The sequence below is a fragment of the Hippoglossus hippoglossus genome, chromosome 9, assembly GCF_009819705.1.
Source record: "Hippoglossus hippoglossus isolate fHipHip1 chromosome 9, fHipHip1.pri, whole genome shotgun sequence".
Classification (NCBI taxonomy): Eukaryota; Metazoa; Chordata; class Actinopteri; order Pleuronectiformes; family Pleuronectidae; genus Hippoglossus; species Hippoglossus hippoglossus.
Window position 1 is genome coordinate 6738130 of NC_047159.1, and position 16244 is coordinate 6754373.

Sequence of the window (16244 nt, forward strand, 5' to 3'; positions counted from 1 at the left end):
TGTCCGTGCGTAAAAGCATTTCACTCCACGGTTTTATTCAGTAATCAACCTGAACACATGAATGAATGCAGGTATGTTGTCATGAAGCCCCTCCACAGATTGACCAGTCCTCCCTCTCTCTCCCTGTCTCACGCTACTCCTCCACCTCTCCTCCCTCCCCCCCATCTCAAAGCTGTCATCCCGAGCAGTGCTGTTCGGCGGCTCAATCCCCCCCCCCCCACGAAACGCCCGGATGAGAGCAGCAGCAGCAGCAGGCGGCGTCATTCAGAGCAACACGGTCGCGTGAAGTCCGGCCGAGTCGAGGTGCCACCAATTCCGGGGTGAAGACGACGAGCCGACCCGCTGGAACCTGTGACATTTATCGACGCAGCCCACGGAGGAAGGAACGCGCTTGTGGGGGAAACACAGGCGGCGGTAGAGGCGAGGAGGCGCGGACGCAGCAGCACATTTCCCTCCTCGTGGTGTCCTATTTCGTCGGTAAGTACATTTTGTCTGGCGAGAGGAGAAATCGCTGCCCCCGTGTCTCCTCACGCGTCGATGGCTTCCCGTCCTGTTGAGCCACTTTCCCTGCGCATTTCTTTGTAACGAGCGTGCGCGAGTGCGTGCAGCAGCAGCGGGGCCCTCGGTGAGTGAGATGTGGAAACGCGTGTGTGTGCGGGAATCAGCTGCTGCAGCGCGTAAATCCACGCACGTTCTCGCGTCTGTCTGTGTGTGTGTTTGGACAGACGTTATCCACATCGGTGCGTTGTTGTCGCCACCGCACTCACGCATCCGAACGAGTGAATGGAGCCGCTGCACGTGTGCGACTCCACCACAATAGCGCTGATTCAGATGCGCGGTGCCGTGATCAGTGTGGGAAAGAGAGCAGGGAGCACAAAGTCGTGCGCTTTGATTCAAAGAGCTGCTCTCATGCAACAGTGTAATCATTCTGCTGTGTATCACGCGAGTTCATTTCACTCTGCTGAGCTTCCCCTGCGCAGACACACACACACTGACGACAAGGCGGGTCGACAAGTGGACATGCGCAATGTGCACAGTCAGCCACTACCGCCCCATTGCCCAATAATAATAACAAGTATGGGTGAGACTGTCCCACATGGGCCTCAGGTCGCGTCCCAAGTCTCCCAGCGAGGCCCCAGGGGTTTATTGTGTCTGGGCTGGTATTTACCTGTGTGAGTAAATCTGAAATGTTCCCACATTCTGTGTGTGTGTGTGTGTGTGTGTGTGTGTGTGTGTGTGTGTGATCACAAGCCAGGTAATGACTGTGAGGTAACACTATGTTCCTGCTGCTGAGGTCCCACTTGCCTTTCCAGGGTGAGCCTCTCTACTTTGTCACTGTGACAGATAACTGTTTCCCAACAGGAATGATCACAAACACTGGGAGCGTAATCACAGTGAACACACACTGCTGGCAGGAGGAGAACAACAACAGCACCCTGCAAAATAAGGATTCAGACCCTTTACTTACAAGTAAAAGTAGAACTAAAGCACTTCAGTGCTAATTATAGTCCTGTAGTGAAAATGTTACTGAAGTACCGTGTGTGCAAATATAAATAGCAACGTGTACTTGAAGTTTAAAAAGTGAGGGTACTCTGTGAAGGAATCTAGCCTCTACTGTTTGATTAATGTGTGTTACTTTAACTCAACTTTACAAAATGCATTATCTCAAGGCACTTTACAGAGTAAAGCCTTTACAATATAATAGAGCAACCCAAAAGTTCACGCAATGAGCAAACACTTGGTGACAGATTGATTACTTTACACACTGTTTGCTAGTTTAATCAATATTATTACGTAATATACTTTGTGAGGGCTTGTGTGTTTTATGTTAAATCCAACTTGGGAAGTGGCTATTAACTATAACTGTAAAAAAAAAAAAAAAAATTGCGATAAGAGGTGAAATATTTCCTCTACAGCTGCTTTTAGACATGCACTGAAGTCCGGACACTTTCCTGAAATTTTCCAGAGGGGCTGTATGTGAGAATGAAAATGTCTGAGGCAGTTGCTCCGGACAGTTTCTGGAACTTTTCCTGCCAGCGCCCCAGTAAAATATCCAATTTCGACCTATAGGATCCCACAATCTGCATTTAACTCTCCTGTTTCCCATGTCTGACCCACACACACTCCTCCTGAATTCTTCCTATGTGAAAGGCAAACTGCGGAAAATACGTGGACCAAATCTTGTGGAGTTCATGTTTGAAAACAGCTTAAAATGTGGTGGAGTAGAAGTATGAAGCAGGATAACATTTCCTGATAAACCTTGAAAAACAATCTGAAAACAACAAAATGTAAGATTAGCTTATAGGGATCTGCCTCATTTCAACTCTTTACCTGTTATTTCATCTCGAATGTTTCAAACACAGGCTTTGTACCGTGTTGTTTATAATTCACATACCACACACTAAATATCTCTAATCCTATTGGCTTCATAGGCAGTGGGAGCACATAACATTCAAGTGGCCAGAATGGGGTGTGTTTGTGAATGATTGATTTCCATACAGTGATAAGAAGGAGTGAGAAACACAAAGAATGCTGGCGTCTGTCACCCCCTCACATTTCTTCTAGTCGTTTTCTACCATAAAAACTTTTTGGAGAAACTCCAACATCAGAGCTTTGCTGCACCCGAGGCTCGTAAAACTGGAAACAACCAGGCGCACTGATTCCTGCATTCAGCTATAAAGTCTATAAGGCTGATATGAAAGCATATTGTGATAAGATAGGCAGATTAATGACTTCCCTCTTTCCACCCACCTTTATGCTCTATGTGCACAGTCCGGGGATTCTGTTGTTGCGCCTACGATAAGAACAATATCTCCATCTGTCCTTTGTCTAAAAATACACTCATCTGTCTAAGCGTCCTTAACTTATAATGAAATGGCGCCAGACTTTACTTGCAGCTTCTCCCACCCTTCACTCATGTGTTTACCCTTTTTAGATACTCGCAGTAACTCTCGTCCAGTTGAAGAAATGCCCCCTGAGCTTACGCCACAGGTTTTAATACGGTCATGCAGGGATTTATACAAAAGTTCTTGCAACTGCCCGGTTTTAATCTGCTGCTGTTGAAAAATTGAAGCCGTCTGACTCGCAAAGGGAAAACCGCTTTCAAAGAAACATTTCAGGTAAAGGCCGGCGTTGAACCGCAGCACGTCTCTCTGCAGCGATGCTGTCTCCTCGCACAGAAAAGCTCACTTGCCTCTGATTCAAATTTCTCTATCGCTATTGAGGAATTAAGGTGAGGTCTCAGAAATGTTGACTCATTTTAGGTTTTGATATAAAATCACAATAGAGGCGAGAGTGATTCACAGTAAATTTCCAGTTCTGTGGCGACAAGGTACAGAATCACAGCTTGGACCACAGTGTCGTCTCTCTTTTTATGCAAACCCTCAAACGCTTCAACACACACACACACACACACACACACACACACACACACACACACACACACACACAGAGCGGTGCATGTGTAAACGGCAGTTAAATCAGACAGCTTAAGCTCGTGTTTTGGAAGTTCTGTGTTGAAGCTGGCTGTCAGCAGTTGAGGAGGCTGAGGGGGAGGAGACTTTTGCATGGATGGAAGAAGCATGTGTGCATTGTGTAATGTTTTCATGTTAAACAAGGTGCTGACAAAGCTGTGTCAGACCAGTTTTGAGGCCCGGGAGGGAGGGGTGGATCACATCTTGAATCACGTGCATCGCCGCTTTGCAGTTTCAAAGAACTTTCTGCTGTGACTCCACCTCCAGTTCCAGGTCAATGTTAAATTCGCCTTCTCGCTCCGTGACAAGAATGTCCTCCATGCATGGGGCAGGTCACACCACATTACTGCACTGCCTTCCTTATATGCAAAGACTTTTTTTTTTTTTTCCCTTCAAGTAATCTAATCTATTTACATTAGACACACAGTGGAGGGGTAAGATTAATGTAGAGGCTGTGATACATGATTTCATTGCAGAGGTCTAATGTTTTACAAACTGTATAATTCAAATTTATAATTATATGTTGTGATATTATGAAAGGGGCCTCTTGTAAAGGATGAACCTGCAGAGAATTATCACCAGAATATGCAGCAAATGTAGCAGCGGCCATCCTTCGCCTCACAATCACTTCCAATCTGTGCGAGAGAGAGAGAGAGAGAGAGGGGGGGAATAAAATAAGCAAATTCGCAGAGTGGTTTTGCATTGACCTCAACTTTAGACCTGTGATATTCGCCTGCTTTCCTTTATGTGTGACTGTGCCCTTGTTGTTTAGTCGCCCCAAACTTTACTGTTCTGGTTTACTCTCACTGATCTTTTAGTGTTTTTGTCAGTCAGCGACCGAATTTCCCTACCAAGCAAGTTCTCCTCTCTCAATCTAAATTGGGTGCACCTTGGCATTTGATCTTTTTTTTCTTTTTTCCGATGAAGTAAAAGTAGCACCAGATCATAATCGCTTGATGTTGATTCCATCTTTCTTTTCCCGAGGCACAAAAATCAGTGTAATTTATTTGCTGAATTTCGTCGCGCTTAATGTGAAAAGTCATGCATGTCGAATTTCAGCGTAGAATTATTAGCGGTTTCACGCCGTGAACTCGCGTCGCACTGCGGCCGAGCTCTTCGATGAGTCCGGGTCACAGAAGGCTTCGCAACATATTTCAACTGAAAAATATGAGGAACAAAAGTTACTCACTGTAACTTTTAGTATAGAGTTACTTAAATGAGTTCACGTCGCGGTGTCATGGAGCATCGTTAGACGGAAGAAGGAAGGAGGAAAATGACTGCGCATTGGAAAAGGCGCTGGAGTCTTCTGTGGTTTCCGTGACGGTCGGGGCCCCGTGCAGGGTGGCTTCTGCCAGTGGGCGTGTCTACTGTCTCTGTGGGCGGAAGGGCAGTTGGCACCGGGGCCGGCAGCGTCACAGCGAGGGAACAGTCTGTCTCTCTGATCGGCCCACAATCACAGAGCACAATCACACTGTTATGTCTGAGCCCTCCTTCGCCATGGCAACATCACATGATAGCACTGAAAGAGTCGCAATCTTTTAGCTGTTTGTGTGTGTGTGTGTGTGTGTGTGTGTGTGTGTGTGTGTGTGTGTGTGTGGGCCTGCTTAATCCACATTATTGCTGAAAACCTGGCTTAGCATGTGTGCATCCAGTTGAGCTGATGAACATGTGTTTTCATTTTTTGCCAACAAAGGTCACAACTGGCACGCTGGACGAAAACAGAACAGGAAAGGTCAGCACGCGAGGGTTGCTGAGGGAAACTGAGGCGAGCTCACATTAGCGCCATTAGCAGTGATGGAGAAACTTCAGGAGAAGCCTTTTTTTTTCTTTTTTAAACATCACTGTTTCGTGCGTCTCTTGATGATTTAATCCCAGCGTCGCTTTAGGGTCAGGGCACCATTACAGTTTGGGGAAAATCATGCAAACCACTTCATCTCTTAATTGGACTGCTACACAACCACTGGTTCGGTCTGGGACAAGACTGAACCAGATCTAAGTTGTTTAGACACAAATGTCCCGAGGCTGCATTTTAAACATTTGTGGTTTGTACACATGTATGTATGTGCAGCTGGTTTCAGGGAACTCCTGTGTAGTGGTGAGCATGCGAGCGATTTTAAAAAAACAAAAAAAAACGCTAGTCTATCGTCTATCCTCCTGTCACCGATGTCACGTAGGCCTGCATTCTCTTTACCCAAAAGTGAAGCTTTAAAGGGATAGTTCACCAAAAAATTAAAATACACATTATCTACTCACCACTATGCTAGATATGCTAGATAATGAGTGTATTTTAATGTTTGGGTGAACCATCCCTTTATTAGCTTTGCACAGAATGATTGTGGTATTTGTTATGGTTTCTTCTGTGTTCTTCAGAAACGGCTCTGACTCAGGTCTTGAATCCCGCTGTAAGCTTCCTATTGGTTTTCCCGTCTTTGTTGCACTGAAGGAGGAGACCCTCACTTAAATTGGGGAGTGTGACTCACACAAGAAACCCACTATTCTTCAAGCTATGGCCTCCTCCCACGAACAGGGAACAACTCATACCACCTTGCTGGTAAACAATTAGTCATTTGTTACCCCGTTTAGCGTGTGACTGCTTTTGCCCGTTGAATGGCTTTCGCTGACCCGCTGTGTGATTTTGGCCTTGTTTGTGCTCTCCACTCGGGCCTGAGAGCTGTTTTGTAGTGTCTCTGGTGGCCTTCTGTAGCCGCAGGGTCTGTATCAAAGCGCTGTCACACAGAGCGTCTCTTGTTTGGGTGCTGGCCCGGTGTTAACTATGCTAATGGCAGGCTTTACTGCTGCACTGTGAGGCTTTGTGGCTGTATTTATGGAAGACAGAATGGACGTTGTTTTTTCCCGTTCTCCTCATTCATGTACATTTGTCCGGCAGCGCACACAGCTTAAGCTTTAATGACTCATAATTTTAGCCACTGACTCCTGGGGTCAGTTCAAGGTTTTGGAAAATGTTAGATTTGGCAAAGCGCGGGAGGAAACACAGACAGAATCATGGGAGAAGTTATTCTTGGCATTTGGGATGATGTTAAGTCAATGACACACTTTGTCATTATTGTGACTGATGGAAACAAATCTGTGCCCTTGTTAACTACAAACTGCCTCCGAAGACTCCCGTGCTGTGTGTGGGCTGGGCAATATAAAAAAACCATTACTATTTAATAATTGCATTATGGATTTCCTCTGTCGCTTTGGTTTTAGTGGGAGGTAAATGTTTAGACTGGATGTTAGAGGCCCGTGTGAATGACTTTAATGGAGAGTGATGGACACAGCTTTTTAATAAAGCTTATAGTCTCTCTCTCTCTTTGTATTATTATTATTACCTGGTGCTGCTGTCATTAATAACACCTTTACATCTATAATTATCACTTATTATATTCATTAGTCAGGTGGAGCTTAAATATGATGGTTACACAACTGTCCCTGGTCTCTCTCTCTCTCTCTCTCTCCCTCTCCCCCCTCCTCTCCCCTCTTTTCCACCATCCCTCCTCTCTCTCCCATTTTGTACAAATTTAATTGAATTTCACTGTGAACACAAGTTATTTGCAAGTGTTTTCTCAGTTAATTGTACAGTCATAACCTTCCAAACAAAGCTTGTGTTTGTCGTTCTCTTCCGTGGGAGAACGGCGCTCAGGGGTTTGTCGAGCGCTTGATGTTTGAACAGGTGTGAGCTCACGTGTCAATTTGAACCGGGCTTTCATATTTCTACACCCGAGTGTAGTGAAGGGTGTGACGGGGCTCAGAGATAAATGATGGGCCTGTCTGCGCCGGTCTGTGCCGTTATGTTGATGATGTTACCGCCTATTTGCATTTGATTGTGCGGACGGGGACGGGCTCCATGTAAGGATGAGCAGCTGGCTGACTAGTCACCGCACACACACTCATGTGACACTGCTATTTCTAGCCAAATCATTCCTCCTCCCTGCTGCCTTTAGTAACAAGAGCGAGCGGTGGATATGTGACACCTCAGAAAGCTGCGAGCCGGGAAGGCGGGGGCAGATGGAGCGTGGTGGTATCTGTCCGGAGGCCACCTTGCAGGGTCGGGATTAGCCTGGTGGAACAATGGCACGTTGCTTAATTGAATGTAAATGATTCGGTTCCAGATGAGAGTGAAATGAAGGTATGTGCTGCCACATGTTTATTTGACTTTCAGATTGTCGCACACATCTGTCACCCCAGTGCAGTGCCATGTTGTTAGGGGCTGGTTGTTTGTTTGGTATGTGTCGGTGAAGTGTGTGCATGCGTGATTACCCACCAAATGCACGTAGGCACTGAGCCCCCCCCCCCTTGAGGTCCACAGGGGGTAAAAAGATCCATGTGTAAATATACCGCCTCGGGCATTAGAAGTCTGTGCACACGGTTTATAAGACATGCTGTTAGATGTATAGTCGGTAAACTGTCCACAGATCCGTGCACTCGGATGACTTGGTTTACGACTGAAAGGCAAAGTAAAGCCGTTACACAATGAGAGCTGTGAAACGTCCAACATGATATAGCTCACTGCTGAGTTCTGCGTTGCCTAAAACCCTGGTATGTGTGCACTGTAAATTAGCCGTGTGCTACACATATAGTTCCGCCTTTTTCATCCCATGTAGAGGTAATGTCCGAAGCTTCCTCTCGAGCTGCTCATCACACAACCTCACAGTCCACTCTGCACTTCCTCGAGTCCTCGGCAATAAAACAAAGTGTGAAGATGATGGGCAGATGATGATTATAGTACAATAAAGTTGGCACATTTTTTGACATGCTCAAAATAAACACACACTGTTGGTTGACACACATCCATCATGGCTGCCGACAGGATGTCAAAAGATCACATGGTGTCCATGCAGCCAACGTCCTCTGCTTACAAAACAAACCATTTAAAAATCCAATTTTCTCTGCAGTTCGCTGTGAGTTTTCTCATCTGAAATGTCACTTTAATGGATTAGTGCAGTGACATATCCTTTGATGGCTTCCCTTAGAAAACAATAAGAAATAAAAACCCGTTAAACTGTAACTGAAGATGTCTGCTGGCATGCTTCACATTTTTACTGGTATTGATAACCCATGTTCCGCTGGCTGTGCCGATCGGTGACATTACCTAATTTGGTGAACGGGTTGGAGGAGACTTGTCTGCACGTTCTCACCCTGTCGTGACACGTGGCTTCTGGGATGGTAGGTCATCATTTATAGCTTTGCTGTGTCAACACAGTTTTTTTTTAATAGCTCCATAGCAACAGTAAATACACACAGACAGGTAGAGAAGATGGTCTAATCGAGCTTTAGATGCAATATTGATCCTAAAACGTCCGATCAGTGTGTTAAAGTCACATCTCACATTATGAGAACATGGTGATTAATGATTGTGGAAGTTAAAAACATTCTGTACTGCTGGATGCAGGACTTTTAAATCAATGGTTCCTTCACTCACTGTGTGTGTGTGTGTGTGTGTAATGGTATAGTGTGGAGAGAATCCTATTGTGATCTGATATGATGAATCATGACTAATGCACTTAAGCCCTAACAAGCTGGGACCAGAGGATTCAAAGAAGATTTAATCAGGGTTTTCAAACTGAGTGGAGCTTCATATAATTGGTAAATGGTATAATTGCTCCTCTTTAGCTCTATGAGAGTCCAAACAGATTAATTTTGGAACAAAGTGCGACACCAGAAATACTTGAAACCCCAGAGGGAGAGCAGCGTTATCTCCTCCAGCCAAGACCCTTGTTCTGGATAACGTCAGGCTGGTTAACTTAGGGAGGCGAGGATTGGGTATCTTTGAAAATCTCCAGGATTCCCTGTACTGAACAGGTGATGACATCTTCATAACGTTTCAAACATTCCAGCCCCGTGATGGCTTTACAGTAAGTGACCACCCAGTAATGCTGAGAAGGCCTCCTCAGCTTCAGTGTGAAATGTAGTCACAAAACCTGTCAACAAACACACAGACACTTCTATTTGTAACTTTCAAAGTGTTTTCAATTTTATTCCCTTTGCTTTGGGCTAAACTTATTATAAGCCTGAATAAGCTGTGAAATGAAAATTTAAAGTGCCCCTTTTATGCTTTTTGGGGTTTCCCTTCCTATTGTGTGTCATGTTGGATTTAAAAACAATTGATATTTTCTGCTAAGTTATAAAGTTCACAGCAAAGGGAATTTTATCTAATACTATAGAAAAACAGTAATGCAGGGTATGTCATCTTGTTGATGTAAACCACAATCACAAGCTCATTGGTTAATTTATAGAAATCACATCATTGGTTTGAAAAACTGCTCAAATCATCAACGTCAAAGAGGCTCAAACTTCGTTTGCCTGAAGCTTTTACAGTTTGTTCTAAAGCTGCTTCATCATTTTATTACGTTCTAACTACAGTGTCTGTTGTAAACCTGCATGTTTACTTGGTGTGTGGTAATGCTAGTTGCAGATTTCTGTCTGAAACTGTAAAGTGACCTGCAGTAATTGAGCCGTGGCAAATGCACAAAGTTCAGTGACAGTTATGCTGTGATGCTGCTACAGGGCGCTGGTCACCTGTTTGTTAATATTGAACTTATAGTGTCTGTCCAAATTCAACACTGCACTTCCCTGGGTCATTAACAATACACACGCTAGGTGAAGTCGATAAGAGGAACGGTTCTCGAGATATATGAGCCTCAGACAGACTTCTGGAATTATTAGATGGATGGAAAGGAGATTAGATAGACGTGTGGCAGTGGAGAGGAAAATTGAACTTTAGAATTGAAGAGACACAAATTGGTATCTTATAAAAACACTATCTTTGATGCCTTAACTAAGTCATGACAGGGAAGAAATATAATACACACGTATATCAGCAAGCAACTGCAGCCTGTAACTTGCAGTGAGACAAACTGAAAGAGACAGCAGGATTTTGTGCTGTGGCAGATGCAGGACATGGGGGTGTTCAGACTTTTAATCGTGTTTATGGCAGTGGAAATACTGTACTCTGTGCATTTTAATATTCTACTGGTATATGAGGGAAATGGGGGTTTGAGCTTGGTTATGCAAGAGGGTGTCCTGATGTGAGGCGATGGGTGGAAAAAAATCTTGAGGAAATCCTTTTTTCCCCAACAGGATTAGAGGTGACCCCGGCAAACTCCCCCTCTGCCCCATCACCGGAACACCAGCAGACCACTTGTCACAATGAGTTTCTTTCAGCATCGAGCATGCTGCGACAAAAAGCAGCACATGTCACACACAGCCTCAAACGACTCTGTCCCCACAATATCTCCCTCTCGGGGCGGTGCAACAGCTCCATTGAAAAATGTCTAATAGGCTGAAATGGTGGTGTTCTGTGGGCAATCAGGACAAAACTAGAGTAGTAATATTCACTATTTGTTCTTCTTCATCAACTTTGCTCGATAGTTTTGCTGTACTTGTGTCATAAGGTGCATGAACTGATTTGCAAATTTGGTCCACAAATGCAAAAGCGAGCAGCAGGACTCCTAGAAGTTGAGCAGCGGAGTCGGTTGGCGTGCAACACCTCCTGTAATCATGTGACACATAACACCGGTCACAGTGGGCACCGTGTAGTTTTAAGATTAACTCATTCATGCTTCGGTGCATTTAGTAGCAATAGTAACGGCATGAATTTTCACTCAGGTGACAGTTGTGGATTCCAGATTGATTTTGTTTGTTGCCATTGTTTATTTGCAGGTTGTTGTTTCTTGTCAGGAACCTGCTCTCGGACTGTTTCTAAGAACAGGGTCTAAATTAAGTTCAGGCAAGTGGGGAAAAGGTCACCACACCGTGTACATGATAGTCATGTAGTCTCTTCATAAATCATGGGCGTGTTTTTGGTTGTAACAAACCAAACAGTGCGTCATCCCTCGTTCCCTTTTAAAGCCGCGCACACTTGCACCTCGGCTAGGACAGATTTGCCCGTTTCACTTTGTGCATAAGCAGATCATCTGTGTGTGGCAGGCAGTTCTGTGCCAATATCCCTACAGTATTGCCTCGATAATGCGTCCTTAAAATAACCATGATCGCTTTCCATGGCCCTCAAGATAGAAATATGACAACAAATGTGCCGGACCACAGCTCGTTTTAGGTCCAACTCCGCCGTGGGTGCTCAGATGGCTGCATCATTGAGCTTGGTGCTGCTTTGCATTGGTTTTAAGATGAAGCCCTGTATCTTTGTAAACCTTTAGTGGAGTTTTTTTGTTGCAGCTATTGAATAGTACAATATCCTCATTGGCATAATAAGTCAACATTAAATCTAGACCCTTAATTCCCTTAATTGAACAGAGAGAATTTCAACTTTGAAGATTGTCATGTTGTGTTCTGTGTGTTGTTCTTGGCGATTGATTGTTGATCAAACATAAAGGACATAAATATCATCTCCACAGGGAACACGACATATAGTTCATCTCCCGCAGTGAAGTCATACTGCGCTGAATTCCTCAGCTGTTTTTAAACTGAAATGTATGGAGGATAAACTTCATGTTAATATAGTAGAAAATAAACAAAATTCAAAGTGCATTATGGAAATCTGAACTCGAATCCCGTGCAAACTTTCTTTTACCTGATCGTTGATTCACTTTCAATGCCAAGCCCCAATTTTTAAGTTATTTCATGCGTCTAAATGATAATTAATAAGTTGAGTTTATTTCCCCATCAGTTGATAGATAAGTGTTTCCCCGTGCGAGACCCCTTGATGCGATTACGGCCTGATGCTGCAGTCGTCATGTGAAATCCCCCCCCCCCCCCCCCCCCCCCCCCCCCCAGAGTCCCATTCTCAAAACTGTCATCCACGGCTAAACCTAGCAGCACGTTTTCCAGCGTTACCCTTAGTTTTCACCTAGAATAACAGTGGCGGGGTAATCCGCTGAGTCACTGACTCGCAGGCCTAATCCAATCGGCCTCGTGCCTTTTCTTCGGCTGTGTGTAGGCTGTGTCCGCCGAGGTTAAACGCTCTTAATGCCGCGTGTGTGTGTGCGCATACGTATGTGTCTTTGCAGGGGCCTAGCATTCCTGCAGAGAGGTGGCCGAGCACAGGACCCCATGTTCCGCCGCCACGTCCCTCCGCTACGTGCGCACAGCAGCAGGTCTAATCAAAGCACTTCATAATACTGTTAGCTGGGTCATGTGCTGGAAGCCAGGATTAAGAGCAGGAGGGCACAGGCCACTAGATCCAGCTTAGGAGGGAGCGTTCTCTCGCTCTCTCACTCTCTCACTCTTGCTTTCTCTCTTTGTCTGCCGTTCTCTCTCTCTCTCTCTCTCTCTCTCTCTCCTTCTTTCTCTTTCTCACTTGTGAGGACACAGCCATCCAAGGTCACACCACACAGAGAGTAGAGACACACACATTTCCATACTGTACCATAGTCGATAAATATCTACAGTTGGAGTATGCGCTCGTTTTCTGACCCAATGATTTGGCTCCGTTTTCCTGAGATCTGTCCCCAAACACTTCACGCTGTGGCTGAGGAAGTCCCACAGTTGTGCGACGTGACGATAAAAAACATCTATTGTTTTGTGCTCTGTTGTGTGGCAAATCTCAGTCTATACATCAGTGTGTGTCGTCATCTGGCTGACTCTGGCACAGATGTAGGCAGGAAAGTTGAATGAGAGTGAGTGTGACACAGAACAGCGTCATTCTGAACACAAGAAGGACTCAAACGAGAAGCTTGTACCTAAAATACAGTAAAGGGTTCTATCTTTGGTCTATAATCACATTTTAGGATTATAATTATTTTGTTATGAACTAATTTATCATTATGTATTTGATACATTATTAAAAAATTCTGTGAAATCATAGAACATCTGCCATCATATGACATCTGTCATCATCTGACCTGTGTCAGGGGTTGGAGATTTAGTCGTATCACACAGTCCTATTAAGCCCATGTCCACATCAATGCAGTTGCTTTAAACTCTGTTTTTAATTGTCTTTATACAGGACTTCATAAGGACTGAAACACCTGTCATCATAATAAATGAAGTATCAGTACACTGTACAGTACCTGGAAGTGTAATCTCCCTTGTAATTAGTTAGATTACTTTGTTTGGACCTGTTTTTACAGTAGGAGGCCTTGTCCTAAAAATCACATTTAACCTACTTTTATTGATTTAAAGACAATAAAACATGACATTTTCAAGGGGATGAATAATTTGTATACCCACATCTGTGCTGTATAACTGAAAAGTAAAAATTAAATCCACATCTTCACACTGAAGAACTTAAATTTGAAAAAAAACCCGATCCTCTTGGATTCACAGACATCTTGAACAGAGAGATTTACTGTGTTTCTGACATTTTAAGACCCAGTTTTTCTAGTTTGTCAAACTTCTCAAATGAATCATGTGACCCTCAGGTGCATGAAATCCCAGGAGAGTAACATGTCAGCGTTTGCAAAACGGCCTTTTTCTAGAACGCTGAGTAAGATCTCATCGATCGCTCGGCAGTATATTTAGGGAAGACCTAAACAGACTCGAGATGAATTTATCCCCATTACTGTGGACGTGGCCTAAAACATCATTAATCATGTCGGTGCCTCTCTCTCAGTGTTTTTCTGCGCTGCATTTTCAGCACACACTAATACCAGCTCCCACTTTGCCCCAGTAACACAGTTAAAAACCACAGAGCGTGCCAGCAGTAGATTACCAGTCTCAGCAGTGGAGAAAGGAGGGAAGGTAGGTTGGAGATTCTGGCTGTGCTTTCTGAGCACTGAGCCAGATCAACATTTCTGCATTTCCGTGAATAAGGGCAGGGGAGATTGGAAGGGTAAGTCGGGGGAGTGAAGCAGAGGACGCACAGGGGCGAAAGGGACTCGGTTTGCTGTTGGGCACCTTTTAACTTATTCGTGGAAGAGAACTGGAACTGTCTGGCTGAGGCTGAGTGTGGGAGGAGAGGAGGGAGGGGGGGTGAGAGAGGAGAGGAGAGGGAAACAGAGAGAGGGGTCAAGGGTAAGACGACTCTCAGGAACATGGACGCAGATGGCCGAAAGCGAAGAAAGCAGGATCGCAATCTTAAAAAACCACATTGTTGGTAGGTACAGAGCATAATGTGTCAGCGGTCATATGATGTGAAGCCTCGCCAACAACCCCCCCCCCCCCACTGCAGGTGTTAAAGTGGTTGGCTCTATATTCGTTCGTTGAGGCACATTCGGATTGGTCAATTATGATCCCTGTGGTGAGCGTGGTTTATTCTCAGAGGTGACTAATAGTTTCTGACAGTCTTCAGGCATCATCTAGAGCGTCACATCCTTTGTGTGGCTGCTATTTAGGCCTTAGTGTTTATTTTTCCTGTGTGTGTGTGTGTGTGTTGTGTGTTTTGTGTGTGCGCTCAGCGGGATGTTTCTAGAGAATAAATTCAAATCCCTTGATTAACTTGAAAGAAAAGACTATTTTCACTTTGACATGTTCAATCAATTGTTGTATCTGCAACTTTGATGTTTTCTTTTATTTCTCTCGTTGTTTTGCTCTAAGTTAGTTTATTTACAAATCAACACAGTAAAATGTCCCTACAACTTTACTATGTCCAGTTAAAGGTCAGTAAAGTGTCCCTACAACTCTTCTGTGTCCAGTTTACGGACAGTGAAGTGTCCCTACAACTCTACTATGGCCAGTTTACGGACAGTGAAGTGTCCCTACAACTCTTCTTTGTCCAGTTAAAGGACAGTAAAGTGTCCCTACTACTCTACTATGGCCAGTTAAAGGACAGTAAAATGTCCCTACAACTCTACTGTGTCCAGTTTACGGACAGTAAAGTGTCTATGACTTTTAAACAGACATTCAGTCAGGGAGGAGTCGCTTCAGTCACTTTGCCATTTCAGGGTGAGGGAGTCAAACCCTTGCACAGTCTGCTCTGAAACCAGAGAGAGCTGACCTTAAAAGAGTATTTAAACATAAGGCTTACTCAACACTGAAAGCCAGAGGGGGGGCTTGATTGTTTGCTGTTGTAACTTGGCCTGCTTCAGTGTTTCTACTCAGATACTCGTTCAGTCTGTGGAGCGTGACTCACCGTCTGATAGTCATCCTTCGGAACTGGATTTCAGACCATAGCTTGCCTCGTAAATCCACTGGAGAGGGACAGAAGACGAGAAAGTGGTAAAGTCAAAACAATAATGTGACTCATTGGAAATGGAAATGAGATATTGTTTGTATTCAATGGGAAACAAATTGGTAAACTAGTAATTTGAAAATACAATTTCATACAGAAAATGTTTGTGCTGCGATTTTACAATTCAAAGTGTGTGTCAAGGTCTTGGGGGAGAAAAGCCTCTCGCTGTGTGCGGTGTCGAAAAGAGGTTGTGACCTCGGGGGGGATCTGCGTGAAGCTTGATACTTGTCCTCAAGTGATGTCACATGAAGGTGCACGAAGGTCGATGGGGATTTATCTCCAAGTACACAATAAACAAACTCAGAATAATTATGAAGGTAAAATTGAAATCGACACAATGCGAAGTGAGAGAGCTCCCGATCGCCTATTTTATTTTCAGATATCTGAATAAGAAATACTTGTTTCTTATTGAAACAATATGTTTCCCCAGTGGAAACTGCATCGAAGATAAGTTACTTTATTATAATTGTATTATTTTTATGCCTCTTATAAATAATACATAACTCTTGTATTCATAGCATACTGCAAATGTACTTTTAGTTTGTTGTATCGATATAAACTCCTTTTGGAAGCTTATTTATTTGAACTTTAAGGACATTATAACCATCATAAACTAAATGAAAACATATCACTGTATTCTTTCTACATATTTAAGGATAAGCTCCTTTTTATCAGTTCACTCAGAGTGACACAGCTGGACACAC

General features: G+C 44.1%; 1 protein-coding gene across 6 annotated transcripts in view; it reads left to right on the forward strand.

Moving 5' to 3' along the window:
- Positions 1–197: 197 nt before the first annotated feature.
- The window catches only part of slc20a2 (solute carrier family 20 member 2), a 42855-nt gene continuing 26808 nt past the window's right edge, over positions 198–16244 (forward strand). For 3 of the 6 annotated variants that reach the window (XR_004615068.1, XM_034596765.1, XM_034596773.1), the window contains exon 1: positions 199–477. The gene's annotated coding sequence lies outside the window, so the exon portion shown is untranslated. Of the gene's footprint in view, positions 478–7467; positions 7603–15324; positions 15528–16244 lie in introns of those variants that run through there. The other 3 variants (XM_034596772.1, XM_034596768.1, XM_034596770.1) reach the window with 3 other exon arrangements.